This window comes from Panthera onca, chromosome E2, assembly GCF_046562875.1.
Source record: "Panthera onca isolate mPanOnc1 chromosome E2, mPanOnc1 haplotype 2, whole genome shotgun sequence".
In the NCBI taxonomy this organism is placed as follows: domain Eukaryota; kingdom Metazoa; phylum Chordata; class Mammalia; order Carnivora; family Felidae; genus Panthera; species Panthera onca.
Window position 1 is genome coordinate 46,070,609 of NC_138353.1, and position 11,015 is coordinate 46,081,623.

The window sequence follows — 11,015 nt, forward strand, 5'->3', positions numbered from 1 at the left end:
GAAATGAGGTATATTTAAAAAGTGCTGAGAACTATGCCTGGCCCTACTAAGTGTGTTAGCAATGGAGCCGCTCCTTATTTATGTTAGTGATTTCATTAGCATATATACAAAGCTTTACAAGAGTTTATTGTAGCATTGACAGCAAAATATTAGAAATTGCCTAAAAGTCCAGTAATAGAATTTAGTGAAATTTTATGCTATGTCCAAGGCATACAATATCTATGTAGCTATTAGTTCTGACTTAGGAAGAATATTCCATGTCCTGGGAAACTCTCATGCTAGATTCATTTAAAAGGGCGGCTCGGGGCGCCTGGGTGGCTCAGTCGGTTGAGCGCCGACTTCGGCTCGGGTCACGATCTCACGGTCCGTGAGTTCGAGCCCCGCATCGGGCCCCTGTGCTGACAGCTCAGAGCCCGGAGCCTGTTTCAATTCTGTGTCTCCCTCTCTCTGACCCTCCCCCATTCATGCTCTGTCTCTCTCTGTCTCAAAAATAAATAAACATTAAAAAAAAAAATTAAAAAAAAAAATAAAAGGGCGGCTCACATAAGGAGCAGTGCGATCTGAGTTTGGTCAAAGAAGATCAGTATCTCTAGATGTGCGGAGGAAAAAAAAAAAAAAAAAAAAAACACCTAAAAACTGTCCTGCCTGCCAGTGACTCTCTGGCTGGTGGAATTATAGGTGATTTTTATTTTAGCTGGTGAGTCGTTCTGCCCATATCCATTTTTTTTTTATAATGAACTCACACTGCTTTAATCAGGAGAAATTATTTAAAATAAATTTAACATCATGAGATGCCAGATTGAAACTGTAATGGGCCAGATGGCACAGTTTTACCTCGTCTCCTAGCTTTTACTCTGCAGCCCAACAGCAAGAACGGAGAGATCAGAAATAGGATCTTTGGAGAGGGATTTTGAGGAAATTGGGAGGAGATGAAAAGTTGTGGGTGCTGGCAAAGAAAACACTGAAGTAATTGGTTACAGTGAGGGTGGGAAGGGATCCCGTTTAGCTGGGAAGGCAGCAGGGGCTGAGTAGAGATGGGGTGGGGGAGCTCTGCCCACATCGCAGGGGCAGTTGATGCGGTAAGGTGGTTAAAGCGGCTGTGTATGGTGAAAGGAGGTGTTGCTTGACATCTGGGATGGGGGCAGTGCTTCACGGTTTGAATCTAGGTCAGGAGAGAACTTCTGAGGCCAGTGATGGCCAAAGATGCTGGTCGTCTGCCTTCAGGATATGGTGGGAAGCTGCGGCGTGAGCACTTCGGTATTTACCTAAGTTACTTGATAAAGTTACTTGAACAGCTGGTTCAGTTGCCCCAGCGACACTTTTTCAGAACAAGGCAGAGCCTAAGGAATCTTTGGGAGAGTTTGACTTTTTATTATTGCAGTCATGGCTTTGGTCTTTGTTGAAATGTGTGTGCATCCACATGGTTAATAAAAAATTCTATTCCTCCAATCCCAGCTCATCTTTCCCAGAGCACACAGACTGGGCTCCTTGTCTGGCTCTCCTTCAGATCATGTGACACCCTCTTCCTCCCCTCCATGACTCGACTGTGACCAGAATATCGCGGTAGTTACGGATTCCCTGCAGAATGGACTGAGCTAGCAGTTTTCCCTTCCAGGCTGATTTATGTTCACAGTGGAAAGAGCACAGATGCACTCATTAGCAAACATGAAGTCCAGAGCCTGGATGATTCTCTGGGCCTTCCAGGCAGTGGACCTCCTGCAACACGAAGGACCGTTCAAACGTGTGTGTGCTCTGACCTTGCCATAGTTACAGAATCATTCTTAAAGCTACTGGGAAATTGCTACCAAGCGATGGAATCTCACCTTTTTAGGCTTTCACACTTCTGACTTCCACACAGTAGCAATATACAAATCGTGTTATTGTAGAAGGCATAGAATGGAATTGGATATGGTTCTTCAGTGGATTCTAAGCTATACAGATGAGCGTATTATTTATTTGCCCCTTGAATGAGTTTTCTACTTATCTCAGAATCTGGGTTGCCTTTGGGTGTTGCGGGGAGATGTGGGGATGGTTTTTCATTGCCATGTATTTGTCTGTGTTTTACTCTAGATTTAGCAGTGCTCCCCCTCTGTAGCTCCTGGGATTCTTCCTTTTTTATGGTGGCTGCCCTTGTCCTTATATTTAGAACTGCATTCACCAGGTTTGGGAAATCTGTCCCGATCCAGGATCATGCATGTCTTGGGTGAATGTCTTTCAGTGATGTGTTACTGGACATTCTGCCCAAGTTAGAATGGTCATGTGACTTCTCCAGTTAGAGAGCTCTGTCTAGAACCTCTCATCTAGGCGTAGGGAAGCTCAGTTTTCTGTTTTTATCTGTCTACCCCTCACTGTCCAGCCTTGGAGCCCGCTTCTTTCCTGAAGCTGTGCCAGCAGTGCAGTTCATAGGGGAAAAAAAGGAGATGGGGATCAGGGTGGGTTGGCTGTTCATGTGTATTTTTGGCATTTCAATGTGGGGAGTTCTTATACCGGATAGTTACTCTTTTCTCTTTGTTTTGACATAATCCTAGGTGTACAGGAGAGTTGTAATAATAGAACAAAGGATTCTCGTATACTCATTAGTCAGACCTCCTCACGTTAACATCATCTCAGATTCTGTCTATATGTATGGATGTGTGTAGGTACACACACACACACTCTACTACAGGTTTTTTCCTAAGCCACTTGAAAATTGAAACATCATCTGTAAATAGATCAGTGTATTTTTCCTGAAAAAAAAAAAAAGATGTCCTTGTATATAACCACACCATAGTTACCAAATTCGAAAATTAACATAGTTATCAAAATTAGAAAATTAATCTATGACTATTACTGACCTCCAGACCTTATTCACATTTTGCCAATTGTCCCAGTTTTGCCCTTTAAAGGAAAAAAAAATCCAGATTAGGTGTGATGTTCATTTGTCATGTCTCTTTAATCTCCTTTAATCTGAAACAATTCTTCAGTCTTTCTGTTTCATGACGCTGACATATCTGAAGAGCATAGGACATTTTGTAGACTGTCCTCAATTTGGATTTGTCTGATGTTCCCTCATGATTAGCTTCAGGTTTTGCATTTTTTTGTCAGGAATGTCAGGGAAGGGATGTTGTGTTCTTCTCGGTATAACCTCTCAGGAGGCACATGATGTCTATTTGTCTCATTCCTGGTGATGTTAACTTTGATCATGCGGTGAAGGTGGTATTGCCAGGTGTCTCTACTGTAAAGTTACTGTTTTTCCTCCTGTAATTAGTAAGTATCTTATGGGGAGATACTTGGAGACTGTGTAAATATCTTGTTACAGTTCAGACTCTCATCCACCAGTTTCAGTATCCATTGATTCCTTCCTGAATGGATTATAATTATGATAGTTACCAAATGGTGATCTTCTAACTCCATGATTCCCTCTGCATTTATTAGTTGGATTTCTGTTCCAAGCAAGAACTTTCCCTAATCCTACATTTTTTTACAAAGTGCACAATTAAGGACTCTTATTTTATACGTTGAGTTGTAAACCTTTACTCTCATGTAATTTTCTTGCTCAGATTGTCCCAGTTTGAGCAAATGGGAGCCCCTGCAGCCTGCTCCTGTTTCCTTTCAGCACACTGCCTCCATTCTGAGAGCACCTTCTTACGTTTTGGCTCAGAAAGATGCTTCAGGCCCATCTTGGGCTCTTCCTTGCCCCAGCCCAAGAATTGGCTATTTCTTCAAGGAGCCCTGGTTCCATTGAGTAGAGGAAGGTTACACCAGACATTTCTTCAACCGAGAGAAAAAGAAACAGAACATGTTCAGGGGTCATCTCCCCCCCCCCCCTTCAAGTATTATTTCTCCCAATACCTTAATTTTCCCTACAGTTTCATTCACCACCTATCACATCTTGGATGGGGAAGATACTGAGACATGGAACAGACTAATGGCAGAGGTAGACCAGTCAACAGATGATTATAGCAGTGCGGTAACCCCAGAATTGCAATGTGTTTCCATCTGCAAAATGCTACTGCGGGATCACAGAGAAGGAGGTTAAAGTTGACTGAGTAACCCGATTGACAAGTGGGGCATCTTCACCCTTCATGGGACCTTCATAGACTGCCTGATGGAACCTTCTGGCCACAGCAAAATCCCTTTCTCCATTCATGGAACCGGGGAGCAGTATTTCACAAAGTCAACATTCCATTTGAGAACTTTGATAATCTTGAGAAAGACTTTCCTTCGTATGAAACCAAACTCGAATTCCTATTAAGTTCCCTGCGTTACTCGTAGTTAAACCCTGAAGCTAGGTAGACCACATGTAACTAATTCCCATTGTACATAACAGGCATCGTTGAGGAGAGTTGGCTTGCCTTGCATTGGGAGTTCTCTCTTCTCTTTCAGGCGGTTCCTGGTCTGCCATCTGACCATTCTCTGGTTTGTCAGGACCCCTCATGTGAGATTCTCTTGAGTGGATTGTAGCATTCTTCATGCAGAGAAAGAAAATGATGGGCCTGTGAACCCTACTGAGTTTCACCAGGTGTGGTGTAGTCCTATAGCTAGAGATCACATTTCCATATTTGGCCGCCATGTCAGCTTTGTGCTTGCACTGAATCTGTAGTGCAGTAACACCCCCGGGTATTTTTTGCATGAACTCTTGTTAATCAAGTCTCTTCCAGTGTCTGTTGGTTTTACTGATTGCGTGAACTTAAAATACAGGGCTTCAAACTTCATCTTTCAAAATTTCATCTTGTTTGTTTGGGCCTGTCCCTCCCACTAGCTGAGATCTTATTTTTAGTCGTGACATCACCATCTGGCATAGGAGTTAGTCCTCTTAGCTCTATGTCCTTCACAGAGCGTTGGGTGTGCCTGGTCTCATCCCTCAAACTGGTGATGGGAGCGAAGGGAACCGGGCACAAGACAGAATGTTGAGGCACGTCACTAGACACACTGACCTTTGAGTGGATACTTCAAGTCACAGCATCTGCCAGCTGTAGAATCAGCCAGACTTTGTTATCTGCAAGACATTTTCTGTCCTGGATACAAAGATATGATAAACTTTGGTATACCTTATTAAAATCAAAAAGTACTTCGGTGCGCCTGGGGGGCTTGGTTTCAGCTCAAGCTGATTGATTTCACAGTTCATGGGTTGGAGCCCTGCATCGGGCCCCATGCTAATAGCATGGAGTCTGTTTGGGATTCTCTCTCTATCTCTGTCTTATCCCTCCCCTGTTCTCTGTCTCTCTCTCTCTCAAAAATAAATAAATAAACTTAAAAAAAAAAAACAAATCAAAAAGTGCTCTCTAATGCATTTCTCAGATCTGTGAACTTAAGTGAAGCTACTTTTCAGTTTATTTTATGTGAATGTTCTTACTGAACCTACAGCTAATTGTTAATTTCTCAGGACCTCCTTTATGAGAAAAAATTTTTTTCCTCCTAGATGCTATCCAGTAACTGTTGAATCTGTTCTAAAACTATGGGGAACTTGCAATATGCAATCTCCAGCATATCTTTTTTAAATCTAGTATCATTATCCAAAATGATATACACACACATTACTTTTCCTCCTTTTCTTGCTTTATATTATTTCTAAGTGTTTTCTACCACTTAAAGTTCTGTTTCTTTATGGTCTCTCCCCCACGAGAATGTACACTGAGACCTGTTGATCATTAATTCCCTAGCATCTGACACATACTGGGTACACAGTAAATAATGAATGAGTGAGTGAATGAATGAATGAATGAATACATTTTTTTGTTTTATAGTCTCTGGAATCTGCCTTTTTTCCTCTTCTTTTTTAAACATTTATTTATTTTTGAGAGAGAGTGCAAGCAGGGAAGGGGCAGAGAGAAAGGAGGGGCAGAGGATCTGAAGTGAGCTCTGTGTTGGCAGCAGTGAGCCTGATGTGGGGCTTGAACTCACAAACCGTGAGATCATGACCTGAGCCAAAGTCAGACATTCAACCAATTGAGCCACCCAGGTGTTCCTGCCTTTTTGTCTTAAAAAAAAAAAAAAGGTCAGGGTAATGAGCTGCCTGTCATTTCCTTGTAATACCTCCCCCAATTCTCATTACCCCTTCTCCTGTGTAGAGATATCCAAGTAGCTTCCACCCACTCCAAAAAAAAGGGGCATGTGTGTGAATGGGCATAGTTGTTTTTTAAATGTTTATTTGAGAGAGTGCAAGCAGGAGAGGGGCAGAGAGAGAGAGAGAGACAGAGACAGAGAGAGGGAGAGGGAGAAGAGAGAGAAAGGGAGAGAATCCCAAGCAGACTCTGTGCTAATAGAACCGTGAGATCATGACCTGAGCTGAAATTATGAGCCAGATGCTTAACTGACTGAGCCACCCAGGGGCCTCGAAGGGGCATGTTTTTTCACATAACAATCTTGGATTCCCATGATCTTAGAACAGTCCTCGGTTACATATAAAGATTGAATTTGAATGTCGGATATTTCTGGAGTTGTCTTTGGGAAATAGACATTAAAGAAAACTGTAGGAGAGTGGCTAAGGAGACAGACTTCACAGCCAGATGATGGATTTATCATTTGGGCTGTAGAACGTGCACAACTCAGTTTTCCCATCCTAAAGACAGGGATATAAAGAACATCCGTCTCACACAGTGGTTATGAGGGTGGTGTGGTATCTGTAGGCCTTCCCAGGACGCCTAATTCTAGAAGCGATGGCTTCCCTTAGGATGGTTTTAATTTTTAAAAGCTTTGGGAAAGAAAGGCACAGAGGAGGAAAGGAAGTCACCCATAACCTCATCCCCTAGCAATTACCATTTAAAAAGTTCTGATACAAATCTCCTGTATTTTCCATGTGCAGACCTATAGATACTTCATTCACTCAATATCCTCTGTGATCATTTTCCCACTCCTGTAAGTAGTTTCTTTAAACAGTGATACTTTATATTGTCTTATGGAACTCTATGCAGTATCATTTATTTAGAGAGCCCCTTCTTTTACCGGATTATTTCCATCTGCTTTTTTTTTTTTTTTTTTTTTTTTTTTCCTGTTGAAAATGTTGTGATGAATAATACTGTATCTCCACCGTGTATCTTGGGTTGTTTCCTAGAATTGGGGAATTGCTGAGTCAAAGGGCATGTGTGTTTTTTGAGGCTTTTGATACCTATTGCCAGATTGCCTTCAGGAAAATGGTGCTCCCGGGGCGCCTGGGTGGCGCAGTCGGTTAAGCGTCCGACTTCAGCCAGGTCACGATCTCGCGGTCTGTGAGTTCGAGCCCCGCGTCAGGCTCTGGGCTGATGGCTCGGAGCCTGGAGCCTGTTTCCGATTCTGTGTCTCCCTCTCTCTCTGCCCCTCCCCTGTTCATGCTCTGTCTCTCTCTGTCCCAAAAATAAATAAAAAAAAAAAACGTTGAAAATGGTGCTCCGTTACTGGCCTTCCAGGAGAGCAAGCAGGCTGCTCCTGGCAGATGGTGCTCCCTGACTAGCCCTCCAATAGAGCAGAGCAGGCTGCTCCTGGAGGATGGTGCTCCCTGGCTGGCCCTCTAGCAGAGCAGAGCAGGCTGCTTGTGGAGGATGGTGCTCCCTGGCTGGCCTTCCAGGAGAGCAAGCAGGCTGCTTGTGGAGGATGGTGCTTCCTGACTGGCCCTCCAGGAGAGCAAGCAGGCTGTTCCTGGAGGATGGTGCTCCCTGACTAGCCCTCTAATAGAGCAGGCTGCTCGTGGAGGATGGTGCTCCCTGGTTGGCGGTCCAGCAGAGCAGGCTGCTCATGGAGGATGGTGCTCCCTGGCTGGCCCTCCAATAGAGCAGGCTGCTCGTGGAGGATGGTGCTCCCTGGCTGGCCCTCCAATAGAGCAGGCTGCTCCTAGAGGATAGTGCTCCCTGGCCGGCGGTCCAGCAGAGCAAGCAGGCTGCTCGTGGAGGATGGTTTGCCTGCTACTTCACTTCTCTCTGGCATGCAGCACGGATTACTCGCGGAGGCAACAGTTTCTCGCAGTCTGGATTCTCTGTTTTTCTCTTCTTCCCCTTTGTTTCTTTTCTTGGTTTTCTGCCAAACAGCCTCTTGTGAAAGGACCGCCTAATTAACCCTGTGCTAATTAACAATTTAAAATTACACAGTGTGACTGTTCATGTTTAATTCTCTGGGAGCTGGAGCAACAGCAGGAACCCCTCCCCTCCCTAACAACTATATCCTGCCCCCCGCCCAGCTTCCCAGTAACTGTTGCATTGTACCAGTCCTGTCTCCTTAAAGCAGTGTCAGAAAATTGTCCTAGCACATCTTCTTGGTTGAAAGAGGGAGATGAATGACCTTGTTAGTGGTGGGGCCCGGGGTAATACGGAGACTTATCATTTTAAACAATCTTTGGTAAATAAAGGCTGATACAGGTGAGCTTCCCAGGTAGGTTCCAGGGGGACTGTAACTTGTGACAGGAGCAGGGGTGGGGGCTTTTGATGATGATGTTGGAACTTTCTGTACAAGACTACTTCTCACATGGCAGATTTAAACACTAAGAGAGAATGAGTGTGAGAGAACCAGATCACTCCTATATCTGCCATTGAACGTCTTACTGGAAAGATGTGCTCTTTTGAAATCTAACCAATGTCTGAAAACCATTCACAGACCATGTTGAGTACCATACTGGGAGGTCAGGAGTAGAGTGTGTCTGTGTTTGAAAGGGAACTTGGGGTCACAAGCAGCAGAAGACAAGCAGGCTGCAGGAAGGGTTGTAAGTTGGTGTGCGTGAGCTGGCCCTGGCACGAGTGAAGGGTGAGGGGATGGGGTGCAGAGCTGGGGGTGGGGTGTGAGGGTCTCAATGGAGGCTGCTGGTGGGCCTGCGTGTGAGTGCGTGGGGACCTGCTGGGTTCCCAGGCTGCCCTCTGTAACTGAAGATCATTGATTTTACGGGAAACCGTGTTTACAGACAGAGTGCTGATCGACCTGCCGAGTTGACTTCTGCCTCCTTAAGTAAGAACTACCTTTTTCTTATTGACTGGCTGATAAACAGAGCGAGAGGGACAGCCAGCCGGGTGGGAGAGTTCTGGAGAGCCTGAGGTCCTTGAGCTGAAGGTTTGGGCAGGTTTAAGGGATTGCTTCATCTCTACCCTCAGGTCCCTTCTCTGCACCTCCCACCCCATCCCTGCGCCTCCCCGGAACCGGTGGGGGAATCCAAGACCGACCCTGCCTGGCTACCTAGCAGTCCAGGCATCAAGCATGGAAAAGATGGCAATCTGGTGAAGATGTTGTGAAGCAGAGAGTGTCTCAAGCTTTAATGCCTGTCCCCAGGGGATCATGTTAAAATGCAGATCCTGATCTGGAGTGGGGCCTGAGAGACTGCATTTCACAGGCGCCCTGGTGAAGAATGACGCTACTTGTCCCGGAAGCACACCTCACTTAGCAAGGTAGAAATGGTTCTGCCTGTTGTGGCCAGCATGCATTGAAAGGAAGCCCAGAGTCTCGATCCTGAAGTGGACCCTTCTATCCCACTGGTGTCTTCATGGGCTGTCGTCACTCTCTGTGAATGAGTGGTATTCCACGTGTCCTCTCTGATGGGGCAGGTGGCACCACCACGGGGTCATCTGTCTTTTATAGGTGGCTACAGTGTCATCCTTGCTGGACACCTTTTGCTTGGGAACAGAAAAGTTAGGCAAGTTTTTGTAGGTCCCGACTGCCTAGCTGGATAGTTTGTGGAGGAGGAGGTAAGAGAGAGCTGAACAAGAAAAGCCCACCAATTAATTGGTAAACGCTTGCAGGTTTCTCTGGCCTAGCCCAGGCTGGAGAGGAGATTGGCTTTGCTGTCGATACTCAAGTCCCTAGTGAAGCATCAAAGCTGTTCTCCTTTATCAATCGTGGCCTCCCCTTCCAGCATGTTCCTGTAACTTACCAAGCATTTATGACATTGATTTTACAATCGGGCTGTTAACCCTCCCGCCCCTTCAGCCTGCCAACCTTTTTGGCCTGAGCTGTCAATCAGATGTCGTCCAGCCAATCAGGCGCATCCTTAAGAAGAGCCACCCTGGATTCTCACCTGTATCCCAGCTAAGCCTTCTGAAGTCCCATCGCATTTGCTGTGTGGTTTGGTTTCATGTAGTTATCTCTGTTTAAAATCAATGTGCCTTTTCTAAGGCACACGGAACTTTGTTGTAATGGAATTTGAGGTTATAAGCTTGAGAGATGCTGTGTGTGTGTGTGTGTGTGTGTGTGTGTGTGTGTGTGTGTGTGTTGAACAAAACAGGACACGTTTTTCCAAAGCTATTTCTCCAGAGATTTCGGGTAAACCTGCCTTCCCTGTCTTTTCCCGAGGGGGAGCTGTTGGCTTACTGTGCAGTCAAGAATCAAGAAATGAAAAAGAATGGGAACATAGGGGTGGGGTGGGGAAGGAGAGAGACCAAACCCGGCCAAAACCTTCCTCCGATGTGTATGAATGAGATATTGGGTGGAGAAGCAGCCAAATGTTCTCCAGGAAGGAGGTGTAGGGGGGAGTGTGGCCTGGGATTTGCAGCTGAACAATCGGGGCCGTCCAAGAGGCTGAGTCGACTGTAGGATCCATGCCGGGATGGAAGAAATGCCCCTGTGATGATGTGGCCACAGGAGCAGAGCAATGGCGGGGGATCTGATGCCTCCCTCCCCAGGGATGCGAAGTCTCAGAGGGCAAATTCAGCTCTGTGGCACTCCAGTCGGAAGCGGAAAAGCCCCGGGGCTGAAGGACAGCTGCTTGAGCAGCTACTAATAACTACGAGGCAGGTGTGGAATGGGGGCCGGTGGAGCCCAGCTGCCATCTCGGCTTGCCGCTAGGATCCCTGACAGCAGAAACCGCCACACCAGTGGTGACCGGGCTCCATCCAGACAGGGCAAGATCGACGCTGCCAGAGGGGGAGCCGGCCAGTTGAGAGTCTTCCCAGATACGTCAAGCTCAGATTTTGCACCATCACGTTTTTAGTCTGAAGCCAGCTCACTCACAAGCAGGCGTGCTCAGTGGGTTCAGGGGGGCGGGGTTGGAGATGGGATTTTGGAGATCTGCCATCCACTTCACAGTGTCGGGGCGGCATTGGGCCTGTTTGTAGATTTAGCTCCTCAGTGTTACTGTTTGTACAATG

At 46.0% G+C, this 11,015-nt stretch overlaps 1 protein-coding gene across 6 annotated transcripts in view; it reads left to right on the forward strand.

Moving 5' to 3' along the window:
- ZFHX3 (zinc finger homeobox 3) overlaps positions 1-11,015 on the forward strand; it is a 250,541-nt gene that overhangs the window by 77,338 nt on the left and 162,188 nt on the right. The window lies entirely within an intron of this gene.